This window comes from Cucurbita maxima, unplaced genomic scaffold, assembly GCF_002738345.1.
Source record: "Cucurbita maxima cultivar Rimu unplaced genomic scaffold, Cmax_1.0 Cma_Scf00040, whole genome shotgun sequence".
Lineage (NCBI taxonomy): Eukaryota > Viridiplantae > Streptophyta > Magnoliopsida > Cucurbitales > Cucurbitaceae > Cucurbita > Cucurbita maxima.
The window spans coordinates 150,354-163,691 of NW_019272056.1; the positions used below are offsets into that span (position 1 = coordinate 150,354).

A 13,338-nucleotide genomic window follows, 5' to 3' on the forward strand; every position below is an offset into this window, starting at 1 on the left:
CCCTTTCGTACCTATTGATCACTATCCATTTTCCTTGCATCCATCCCGGGTGCAGAGCTAGCTATACCAAAAAAGATTGATTCCAAATTGATATCAGTCTTCTATGTTCTCATCCTCCCTGTTCCCCAACAACTTCAAGGCAACAAAAAGGGACGTAGGGGGGAACAACGTCCAAGCTGTGACAACCTAGCAGCAACAACCTGCTTCTCAGCAAATAAAGTGAGACTCCCAAACAAACCTACCAACAATCTCAAGTTCAGAGTAAATCATCTCCACAGCAAGACTCCTTCCACTCCAATTAGGCAAATCTAATCTCTCTCCTTCATCCCAACAACATCAAAATAAGTCAGCCACACCAGGTAGCTCCCATCGCTTCGACAGTCCAGAGTGCTCTCAACAGTCAAATTGGAAAGGTCAAAGCAATGGCCTACGTAGGCATCGACAATTGACTACTTCTTTTGTGGATCGGGTTGTTCTTTTCTCTTTGACAAGTTAAGTTCATTAAAGATGATGAGCTTGCCCACCCGCCTCCAGAACCTAAGCTTCTAGGCTATATGACCCAACAAACCTCGAAAATGACATCTGGGTATAGCACTAACATATGCGAGCTATTAGGCATTCTTTTTCAATACCTCGTTGAGGAGGAAAAAACGTCGATGGGAATTCGAGACAACCCCCAACATCCACCGTTGCTCCATCGAACCTCTTTCTTCACATAGTCCGGAAGTGGGTTCGTGAACCATGTGCAGAGAGGGGAGGGGGCAAGACTCCCATGGAGAGCCAAACGTCTTCAAACATGCCAAAACAACAGCAAGCTAGCCTTAATAAGATTGATCATCCTGTGCCAGCCACCCTGTTATGGAACAAGCAGTCTACGACACCTAAACAACCGCTAGTGACGATTCCTTCTCCTATGGTTATGCCCATTTTTGTAGCACAAAATCCTCAACCATATTAACTCCAAACATTTCAGAAAAAAAACCCTCTACAACTATAAGTCAAGCTGCTTCGCTCCTTCCCCTCTACAACTATAACTCAAGCTGCTTCGTTCCTCGAGAATCGCTCATCCCTTCACAGGAAAGGACTTATGCTACCCCACCTCAAGCAGCGGTGGGGGCTCCCATCAACATGGAAGGGAAGCCTAGCGGAACGGCTATCCCATGTTAGATAAAACCTGAGTTTTACCGTTTTTTCTTATTCACACGATTTCAGAAAATCGCCAGTTTGACCATTTGACAAAACACGTCGAATGGATCAACAAAATTTTAGACTGAAATTTTGTAGGGAATGACACAGATTTAGTTGGCCACTCTCCAGTCATTTTTAGAATGATTTTTATTTTAAATAGGAGATTTGTTCAGAAAATAAAACAACCTGAACGTAGTCAGAATTCAGTTAATTTTCTCCCTCCTTTTTGTTACGCATTTTCTTCCAACAACCAATTTCCTCTCACCGAAATTCTGTGAAAAACAACAAATGGTATCAGAGCCAAGTTGAAGATCGGTGTATATCATTGCAGAGGAGCCAACCTATCAACAAACAAGTTGAATAGCTCAAGTGGTTAGAGCTTTGACCTAACATCACAAAGGTCTCAGGTTTGAGTAGAAGAAAATGCGAAGTGTAAAAACACACACATCGTGGGGCCCATCTCGGGCAGGCTCACTCACTCCTCCATGTCGTCGCCGTGTGTCGACATCTCCATCACCACCGCCACGAAGAGGCCGATGCCATGATGACGGGCGTCAAGTTATCGTTGAGCGAGTGATCAGGGAGACAACGACTGCCGTCGTTCAGTATCCAATATTGACAAAGTTGTTGATGCGCGTCAACCTACAGGCGCAAGGGTTATGGCATGCTGTCGAGCCAGAGGAAGGCGAGATGATTGAGTACCGTGAGGATCGGTTGGCGTTTGCCGCCATATTACGATCTGTGCCCCTAGAGATGCTGGCATCTCTCTCCACCAAGCGCACCGTGCAATCGCCTGGGAGGGAATCAAATCCCGTCGTGCGGGAATCCAACATCGAGCAGTTGCGGAAGGAGCTCTTGGAGAGGAAATGGATTTAGTCATTTTTTTTTTAATACGTTGAAAGATAGCTATGTATATGTTTTCAACGAAAAATTTTAGAAAATGATGCGATTTACGAATTAATCGTACATTTCTTTTTTTTTAATATCTTTAAAAGTTTTTTTGGAGATTCTAATATATCACTTATTTTGTTATGACTAATATTTAGTTCTAGCTTTAGAATCGCGTTTTTCGTGTCTTTTTTAATTTTTTCAATTTGTTTTAGTATGGTGTTTGTTCTATCAGTCCGATCTTTGAGCCTCGCCAACAACATCACCACACTCGGTGGCAGCATCAGCGAGACAGAAATCGTGAAGAAGATGCTGCAGGTTGTCCCTGATCACCTCAAGCAAGTTGCGATTTCAATCGAGACATTGCTTGACGTGAACGACCTAACGGTAGAAGAGGTGACCGGAAGACTGCGTAACGTCGAGCAGCGGAAGAAAAATACCATTTCAGCTGTCGACAAGGGGGGTCGTCTACTCCTCATTGAGGAGGAATGGCTTGCACGTCTAAAGCTCCGTGACAACACCAGTGAGAGCAACGGGTCCTCCTCCAGCCGCAAAGACGGTCAGAAGCCATGGATCTCCCACGGGCGCATGCGCGGGATAGATGGGAATCAAAAGAAGGAGTCGACCAATGGCAGGCCAGGCCGATCCTGCTCGAACTGTGGGAAGAGAGGACACCTAAGCAGGAATTGCTGGAGCAAGCTTAGGAACAAGGAGAAGGCCGAAAAGGCCCATGTGGCTCAACCCGAGGAGGACGAGCCAGCTCTCTTCATGGTAAGTGCATGTGTCCCCATTGTCGATTCCAAATCCACGGAAATGGAAGTAATCAACAACGATGTTGAACTCGAGAAAGAGCTCCAGCTGGGCGTAGCAAAGGTGGCACCAGCTAGGGAGCCAATTCAACTGGAGGAGGAGCGAGTGTTCGCTCAGATCAGCGAGCGGGACGAGCAACACAAGGACCAGCGATGGATGATCCTAGACACAGGGGCAACAAACCATATGACCGGGGCTAGATCTGCATTCTCCAAACTCGACTCGGGGATCCGCGGGACGGTGAAATTCGGCGACGGATCCGTCGTCGAGATCGAAGGACGCGGCACCATCCTGTTCGCCAGCAAGGGAGGCGAGCATCGCAAGCTGACCGACGTCTACTTCATCCCGAGGCTCAAGGCTAACCTTGTGAGCCTGGGTCAACTCGATGAGACAGGCTGCTTCATCTCCATCGAGCGCGGACTACTCAAAATTTACGATAATCAACGACGGCTGCTCACACAGGCAAGGCGCACGACAAACCGTCTTTACATCCTGGAGTTAGAGATAGAGCAACCTGTCAGTCTCTCGGCCAAGACCGAAGAGGTATCTTGGAGGTGGCACGCAAGGTACGGGCATTTAAACTTTCCTGCTCTAGAAAAACTACAGAAGGAGGAGTTAGTGCACGGTTTGCCAGCAATCAAAGGCGTGAACAAGCTGTGCGACGGGTGCCTCATCGGCAAACAGAGGGCGCACACCCTTTCCGTCTCGAACATCCTATCGAGCCGATGAGTCGTTGAAGCTTGTACACGGCGATATCTGCGGGCCCATCAAGCCGGCGACCCCAGGCGGTAAGAGTCTCTTCCTCCTGTTAGTCGATGACAAAAGCCGCTTCATGTGGCTGACCCTGCTGCAAGCGAAAAGTGAGGCGGCAGAGGCGGTTAAGTGCATTAAAGCGCGAGCGGAGGCCGAATGTGAGAAGAAGATGCGAGTGCTGCACACAGACCGAGGTGGAGAATTCACCTCGACAAGTTTCGGTAAGTTCTGTGACGAAATCGACATACAACGGCACCTAACGGCGCCCTACTCCCCCCAACAAAACGGAGTGGTGGAGCGCCCGAATCAGACCATCATCGAGACAGCAAGGTCATTGTTGGTGACGGTCGGGATGCCTGAGAGATTCTGAGGAGAGGCAGTAATGACGGCCGTCTATCTTCTCAATCGGTCACCAACCCGAAGCCTTGACGGGAAGACACCATATGAGGCCTGGTACAACAAAAAACTAGTGGTACATCATTTTCGCGTGTTCGGCTGCGTCGCATACATGAAGGTAACACGTCCCCACCTCGCTAAGCTTGATCCTAGGGGGCTAAAGGTTGTTTTTATCGGCTATGAACCCGGGAGCAAGGCGTACAGACTATATGATCTTGTAGGGGGGTGAGCTCACGTGTCTCGCGACGTCGTCTTCGACGAAAGCACCTTCTGGCAGTGGAATGACGTGATCGAGGCAAACCATAATCCAAATCAATTTACGGTGAAGTACCTCGTCACCGAGCCGGAAGAAGGAGGAGCCCAACATCAGCAGCCGTCACCGCCGCCAGCAGGTGCAACTCCTGAACCAGTGGAATTCGCAACACCATGGACTGCGGATTCGACGCTGGATGCCGATCACGATACTGATCTGGAGGACAGGTACCGGAGGATGGACGACCTAGTAGGAGGAGGTGAACCACCTTGACTGGCAGTGCGCGAGCTCGAAGAAGTGGCCAAACTACATGCCATCAATGCAGATGAACCGAACACCTTCGCCGAAGCAGAAAAGAACCCGTGCTGGCTGAAGGCAATGCAGGAGGAGATGACATCCATCACCGAAAATCAGACGTGGAGTCTGGAGGATATGCCGCCGGGACACCAAGCCATAGGGCTCAAATGGGTCTTCAAACTGAAGCGCAACGAAAAAGGAGAAGTTGTGAAGCACAAGGCCCGTCTGGTGGCGAAGGGCTATGTCCAGAAGCAAGGAGTGGACTTCAAAGAGGTATTTGCGCCAGTGGCAAGGTTAGAATCCGTTCGTTTCTTACTTGCAATTGCAGCACATTACTCTTGGGAGGTTCACCATATGGACGTAAAGTCTGCTTTCCTTAACGGAGAGCTGAAGGAGACTGTTTATGTCCGACAACCACCTGGCTTTCTGGATAACAACAACCCCAATAAAGTATTGCACCTGCACAAGGCACTCTACGGGCTTCGACAAGCTCCACGAGCCTGGAACGCGAAGCTCGACAGTACCTTACTGTCACTGAAATTCAAACGTTGCGCCTCTGAGCATGGCATGTACACGCACGGCCATGACAAGAAGCGACTAATCGTGGGAGTGTACGTCGACGACCTCATAATCACTGGAGGTGACATGGAAGTCCTCAGAAGGTTCAAGAAGGAGATGTCGAAAAACTTCGAGAAGAGCGATCTCGGTGTGCTCAGCTACTATCTCGGCATCGAAGTGCAACAGAATTCTACCGGCATCTCCATCTGCCAAAGTGCATACGCAAAGAAGCTGCTGGACACAACTGGACTTGTGGACAGTAATCCTACGAGGACGCCAATGGAGGCCCGACTCCAACTAAAGAAGGCTGGCACTACGACGACAGTCGACTCCACCAATTACCACAGCATTGTCGGGAGTCTGCGCTATCTGGTAAACTCTCGTCCTGATCTTGCTTATTCTGTTGGATATGTGAGCCGGTTTATGGAAGCACCTAGGGAGGAGCATTTAGTGGCTGTCAAGCGCATCCTGCGCTATGTAGCCGGAACCAGAGGCTGGGGTGTAAGATACTGTGCAGGAAGCGGAAAGGAGAAACTCAAGCTAGTTGGCTACAGTGATAGTGACATGGCCGGTGACGTTGATGATCGTAAGAGCACTGGCGGAATGATCTATTTTCTCTCAGGCGGCGCAATCTGCTGGCAATCAACAAAACAGAAGGTAGTTGCTTTATCTTCTTGTGAAGCAGAATACATCGCCGCTTCGATGGCAGCAACACAAGGGATCTGGCTTGCGCGACTAATGGAAGAACTCATCGGGAGAGAAAGTGATCCACCAATGCTATACGTAGACAACAAAGCTACGATCTCCCTGATAAAAAATCCAGTTTTGCATGAACGAAGCAAGCACATAGAAATCAGATTCCACTACATTCGAGAATGTGCAGATCGAGGGCTCATCAAAATTGATTACATCCGAACAGAGGAACAACTTGGAGACATCTTCACCAAGTCCCTGGCGCGGGTGAAATTTGAAGAACTACGCTCAAAGATTGGAGTTCAAATAGTAAGGTAGATATACTACAGGTTTTAGGAGGAGATTGTTAGATAAAACCTGAGTTTTACCGTTTTTTCTTATTCACACGATTTCAGAAAATCGCCAGTTTGACCATTTGACAAAACACGTCGAATGGATCAACAGAATTTTAGACTGAAATTTTGCAGGGAGTGGCACAGATTTAGTTGGCCACTCTCCAGTCATTTTTAGAATGATTTTTATTTTAAATAGGAGATTTGTTCAGAAAATAAAACAACCTGAACGTAGTCAGAATTCAGTTAATTTTCTCCCTCCTTTTTGTTACGCATTTTCTTCCAACAACCAATTTTCTCTCACCGAAATTCTGTGAAAAACAACATCCCATACTTGGCTAGGCCCATTCCATTGAGGCTTGATGATCGTTGCATCAATACCCTTCCCTTGTGCTACAACCAGGTCAATACCACAGACAAAATTCTCATTCGCAGCCTCTCAACCAACCTGTTGGGATTCAGCCTGCTTTTTCGAAGTCATCCTTTTATATTATATCTCCTACAGACCCAACCTGTTGAAGAAAATCTTCTTGCCCTGATCTCGATTATGGAACTTCTGTCCACTTCACAAGTCCGGCTGCCAAAGGCTAGCACAAGCAACCGCTCCTAATTCCATTCCACCTGAGTCAGGGTCTGCAAGCTATGGTGGGCTGTCTATTTTCTCCCCAACAAATTACCTAAATTTAGAAGGATTTTGACCGCTATCCCCATACTCGATCCCTACATGTGGAGGCCTTAGTCAACCACTACCAAATAAAGAGGATCGTCGATCGAAACTAGTGCAGGATTTCATATTTGCATATGGAGTACAGCCAGGCAGTTGAATGTGGACCCTGAAAGGTTTGCTCCTCACTACAGCTGCTTGTGCATATGACGGGACCCCTCAAACCGCGCAAGGTAGAATGACCTTGTTCGGTCAACTCTATTCCATGTAGCAGATACACTACAATCGAAAATGTTGGTAGAATGACCTTGGATCCACGCCAACTTGGTTGTGGCATCCTCATATCATATCATTATCAAGTTTCCCAAGAACAGATGATGTCAATACCTTGATAGCGCCCCCGTCAACCCAAGCTTCAGTCGGCGTTCAGTCCCTTCTCCTCGATCCTGTATTGATCCACAACCATTCTTGGTATCCTTTCTTTGGTGGATATCCCACATGAAATTCACAATGAGGGTTCCTCCTCCAGACCACGTTGTTTAGAAAAAGGTGGGCTTGTGGCTCAACTTCTTCGATTAGGTTACACCCGGGGCTTGGTTTAGCTGAGGATGGTATTTCCTACTCGATGAGTCTCCCTCTTTGGTCTAGGCTTTGACCCAAAAGTCCACTTTCAATCGAGAACGTCCCACTATTCATAGACTGAACACAGGTTCCACTGCAGAAAACCCCTCACTACACAAGTCGCGTTACCGCATTTGTTCAGTCGGGTCGCCAAATGGTGATTCAGGCTGACAAGCACGATTGACCGGAATTGGAGTCTCGGATTTAGCAGTTCCATGGCTGCATATTCAGTCGAACACATGTGACTGAGTCGTCCGTACCTGAGCTCGAGAGAGATTCTTTATACTGACCGTGTCTGCTTCAACTTCACCCGTCACTCGTGTCGTGTAATGTTGCAAGACTACAAGTCAAGTCTCATCAAGGGACTAGCCCGCTTCCCATACTTGACGAGGGAAATTCCTCGCACATAATTAAGGGAGCCAATGAAAGGTGACTGAAACACCAAAAACGACGACTACCCGAGCTAATGATAGAGGCAAGAACACTTTCCGGCCAAGTCCCATTAATTGATCATAACGATATCGTGAAAATGATGCTAAATCTTTCCGAAGTGAGAGAAGGAGGGAAGGCGCGCTACAACTAACAGAATAGCAGTAGACAAAGGCTATCTAGTACAAGACAAGATGCTGCTCGCTTTCTCTCAACCACAAGTGGCTTATTTATGTAGTGGTCGGCATTCATTCCTACGTGCTCCTCCTTGCTCACCGGCTTCATAATCAAAAAGTGCTCTTTGGATGTTGTCGTGACGTTTTGGTTACGAATGTTGGCGGGGTCTAGGTTTATGGATGGATTCAGTCAACGAAAGTCAAACTCAATCAATATCAACAAGATGTCGTGACCGGTTAGGCTTGGTTGATTTTGTCATAAAAGAAAGTAGGTTTCGTGGGTTCATTGATTAGTAAACCTCTAGGGCTGGTAAGGTTGGGACTGTGGTTATCTGTCTCTAGTTTGCCGGCCGATAAGATCTTTGAGATTGACCAGCCAGCTGGGTTGGTTTGACTATTCCTTTCTATTGAAAAGGAGTCATTGTCTGCGCGAGTCACCTTCTTCCAGGCTTCGTTGGACGACACGACATTCTCGTTCAAATATAGGTCGTTCGTACTTGTGATGGTTCCCAAGGATCCAATATGACCACTTAGGTCTACGTTGCCACGATATTGTTCTATGGAAGCGGGCGGGTAGAAGTTCGGCCTGGTTTTTTTTGGTGTCGTAGGGGAGGGATTAATCTTTCTAACGCATATTCAGTCGTACCGGCATGGCCCCACTGATTGATTTTTGATCGGAGCATCCAGCAGCGCAACCCAGTTCTACTTGACTAAGCCCCGTGCTCGTCCAAGGAGGGAGTTTGCTTTACCCAACTCTCTTTTTGCTAGCAAGGCAGAACCCCCCGATCCAAGATTCATTAGTTTCGAATGAAGAATGAAGAGTGTCCTGCCCCTACAAGCATCTACTCCTATCAAAATGAAAAGCGTGATTTTACTAAACAAGCAAGAAAATCCATTTCTATTAGTCAAGGGCTTTAGGCTTTACTAATAACAAACATAGAAGGTAAGTAAGGTTGGCTTTTGAGCTGTAGCTTTACAACGAGAGAGCTTAGATAGGGCCCTTTCTTTCTTTCTTCTTATTAGTCAGATAGGTTGGTTGTTTGAGCGCATTTTGCCCTTGATTATTATTATTAGTCAGGTTTTCAAAAGGCGTAGAAAACTTTCTGAAAAACTTTTTTGTTTAGGGGTAAGGGGAAGGGTAGCTAATGCCACTCTAATATGCCCTTATTAGATAGAGTTTGATCGTGGCTTTTGCGCTGCTCAATCCCTTCGTTTGAGAGGTTTTTTTGGCTTCCCTCAAATCGCGAATATTTGAAACTTGGTAAAGACCCACCCCTTGTTTCAGTCAGAATGAATCCCCGGAACCCTGGGACATTGGCTTCCGCCAACAGTGGACTATTAAGGATCGCATCCCGCGCATATTCTACATTATAGCCTGCAACTGATTCAACTTCCGCTTCTGGGAGATCAAACGGAGCTTGATTAATTTCTGCTAGACGAGAAATAAAGAACATAACCAATACAGGGAACAAGGGAATACCAGACCATATCTGCTTTTGCACCATGACAATCTCACTCGAATTACGGGGACTTACACATATTAGTACAGTATACTAGGGTCCCTGGCCAGAACCACACGTGCAAGTTTTCCTGCATGTGGCTCGTCCGTGCTTTCTGAGGCGCTGCCTGTGACTCAGCATGGGAGAAGGGGGTGAAACTGCACACCTTCGTGTTTAGAGCATTGTTCGAGTGAATAGGCAAGGCATACCACGCAAAGCTTGAATTTCGAGGCTGGGCTGGTTCCTTTTCTAGCCTACCAACAATTTGATTTAGATGTTGGGACAAGCCCCAGGAAAGTCTAGGTTGGCTTCCATCTCCATCTCGGCTGGCATCCTACTCTCGAGGGGGTGGAGTCTTGGAGCGAACTACTCATTGATGTGTTGCCCCAAGGGCTTTTGGTGAGGAACATTGTTTTGAGGAGGGAAAGCGTGGTTGACAAGCCACTTCGAGGAGGCGACTGGAATGGAGTGCTTTCATCAAATGATGCATGTGGGCTGAATCATTTCCACCCCAAGTGGTGGCCCGATTCGACCTGGTCGGGAAGAGATTCACATAGAGACTAGTTACGGGAATCACTTTCTATGTTAGCGGGAAGGGGCGGGCTTTCCTATGGTAGTCCCGCTGCAGCCTCTGACCTTCTGTCTCGTCTCATCTTTCTTTGGCTATACTTGTATGTAGCGAGCCATGTTAGCTTCACATGAGAGTCTTTAGAAAAAGGCTAAAAAGGCACTCATCACTCGGCCCCTTTACTATTCTTCTTTGTTGCCTATTAAGAGAATAGGTCCCGTTGAAACGACCCACCTTTATTCATCATTCATCTCTACTAGCTACCACGCACGACCCAATCCAATAGGAACGATTTCAGCGCCTCTCTTCTCGTCTCACAGCTTCGCCCCTCTCTCTCCCTATCGGTCGAGCTACTTACTCCTTACTCCCTCTCTAGATAAGAAGCGGAACACACCATCACCTACAACCCTTTCTTTCCTCTGGCAGGGACTTCCACGAAATGAAAACGGGCGGCATCGTCGTATGCTAGACATTTGTTGCCCTGGTTTATATCCCGGAGTACTGCTATGGCCGATCTGTCACCCAATCTACTTAAACAACCTAAAGGCTTGGCCCCGCGCCGTTTGGAGAATGAGCCTATATATAGGCATGGCTTAGTCAGTTATTCTCGCAATTCAGATAAGATTCGGGACCGTTGGGTTGGGTTAGGTCTCTGAAAGCATGGTTCTTGCCTCCATCCTTAGTGCTCGTCCATTCCTTGGGTGATCCCTTGCTCTCACGTTCGAGTGTTTGCTCGTCGTTTAGGCCGGTAAGTGAGATTTCTGCTCATTGCAGTCACCCCCGTGGTTCTTCGCACCTAGATAGTACCAGGACCCTTGTGCCCCGACCCTTGATCAGATAAACCCCCGACCCACAACTCAAAATGAGCCTTGCGACAAGATGCGGACATTTCCCATGCTGCGATTCCCTCCAATCTGTTCCCGGGTTGGATTAGGAGAACATCCGAGCGATTGCCTTCGCGGATCCAAACACGCTCACAAGGCGCACAATAAGAATCAGACCGATAGAGACTTCATAAGGTACCATTTAAGCTGCAGATAGTAATGCTCATAGAAAGGCATATTTCGAATATAGAGTGAAAGTTCCCAATAATCAACGAGTTGATCATACCTTTCTTTGAATCGTACGAGCACGTCCTCTGTCACCCCCACCGCGCTTACGGCTCTTTACCCCAACCCAATTAGCTCTGGCTCTAGTTCTTCCCTTTCTATCCTCGGAAAGTGGACCTGAGGAGCATGGGTGGGCGATATCTGCTTTTGACTGATGGAAAGCATCTCTCCTTAGCTTCTATTACCTGACCGAACCCGCAAAAAGAATCACAATAGAAAAAGGGGTTCTTGCCAGTCACATCAGAGGCATCTTTATCTGAGGAGGAGGCTTCGTCGTCTGGCTCCTCATAAATGATGTTAGGATCGGCCGGCTCATCCTCAGAATCCTAAAAGAAAATAGAGACAGAACTTCTTGTTTCAATGACAGAGAGAAAGATAAAGACTAAATAGGATTTAAAGACACTCTCATTCACATCAATTGAAGTAGGCAGTAAGGGGGCGGAAGCTACCCTTTGACGAATGCAAGCAAGGTCGCTTGCTTACTCTCCGTTGGCAGCAAGGAAAGGAAGGAGGCATTGGAAATCAGACTAGACCATAATTCAAGAGGCAGGCATTTGGGAAGCAACTAGTAGCTTCTTTTTGGCCAAGCTTAGCTTCTATCAGGCCAACCACTACATAAATCAAGAGATCCATATACCAGTCATGAGCGATAGTGAAGCCGTCAGAGGCGGAAGCTGTAGCTTCTAGGACGAAGCCGAGCCACTAATGGAGTGGCGAAGGAGGCATACGTTACGTATACTAGATTAGTAACAGCTGAAATACCAAAAAACACCAAATTGAAGTGAACTATTTAACTGTGTGATTGATCCGACAAGTACCAAGGGCTTTTGGTAGACTGATTTCATTTCTGAATTCGCTTGGGAAAAATCCTAGCATTAGTATGAGTTCGTTGACCGCTTAAGGGCAATCCATCTTGATGACGAATTCCACGATAACAAGAAAGAGAAATGAATCGTTCGATGTCTACTCGTTCTCCCCTCTTCAATTCCCAATGAAAAATATGATCTTGACCTATCATTTGTTCAATTTGGTCGATCTGAGACTTAGTGAACTCTTTGATCTTGATGTTCCCATTGATACCTAATCGATAATGAACTTGAATGGCTTTTTTAGGTCCAATTCCATCAATTTTGGTTGAGGCAATTCTGACTTGTTTATCGGCAACTGATCTAGCTCCTTAAATATATGACATTCTTGATCCTTCTCCTTTTACTAGTCTTCTCGGCTGGAATCATAAATGAGTTAGCTCCTCTCTAATTGATAATCTTTTCTATAGGTCGAACTAGTGTGAGCGGTCTAAACTTCGACCTTGATTTCTTCACATTATGTTCTCGTACCCAAGCCTAAAAAAAAGAGAGAGTCTTGGAGAATTGAATATTGATCTTACTAAAGAAGTGAGAAAGTGCTGATGGGTCGCAGTCTCAAAATGGAAGTTTTTCGTCTTAAGATAGCGCGAAAGGTCTTTTAGGGCCGGTTCGCATCCCTCGACTCAACAAGTGGTCTCATGCGCGACCATCATCTTGTCGGGTCTGAGCTGCCTGCGGTTACAGAATCGCCCAGCCCCCTTGACTCTCTCTCTATAAAAAAGAGCTTTCTACATCCGGGGCGCAGGTTTTTATTAAACAACGTTCGACTTTCATGTGTATAACATATAGCTAAAATTCCTTCTTTCTGAGCCAGGATCAAACTCAGAGAGAATATGATTGGGCCCTGCTGTGGTAGAACCTGGTGAACTGGGCGTACTACTGAACTTCAGATTGATTCTCTCTCCTTCACTATGTAATGAGTACTTTATATATTCTTTCTAGCAACTCAATCAAAATCAAAGCAATCAAACTTGTTGCAACTACATCAACAACCGGGGGGAAATTCACCGGTCCTTCCTACTCACGCTACGCTAATAAGGTTGAAAGAAAGGATGCGTCGAGCAAGCGATGGTTCTACTTAACTAAGCCCCGTCCTTGTACAAGGAGGAAGCCAATCCCACCAACTTGAATGACTTTGATTAGTATACCCTTTGCTTTTAACATGGACGAAGGAGCTCAACAAACGTGACCTGGCTGCTCATGAGAGAGAGAATTTAGAAAACAAAAAAAAAAAAAAA

At 46.8% G+C, this 13,338-nt stretch overlaps 1 pseudogene; it reads right to left on the minus strand.

The window, feature by feature from the left end:
• LOC111469380 overlaps nucleotides 1-13,338 on the minus strand; it is a 70,228-nt pseudogene that overhangs the window by 52,393 nt on the left and 4,497 nt on the right.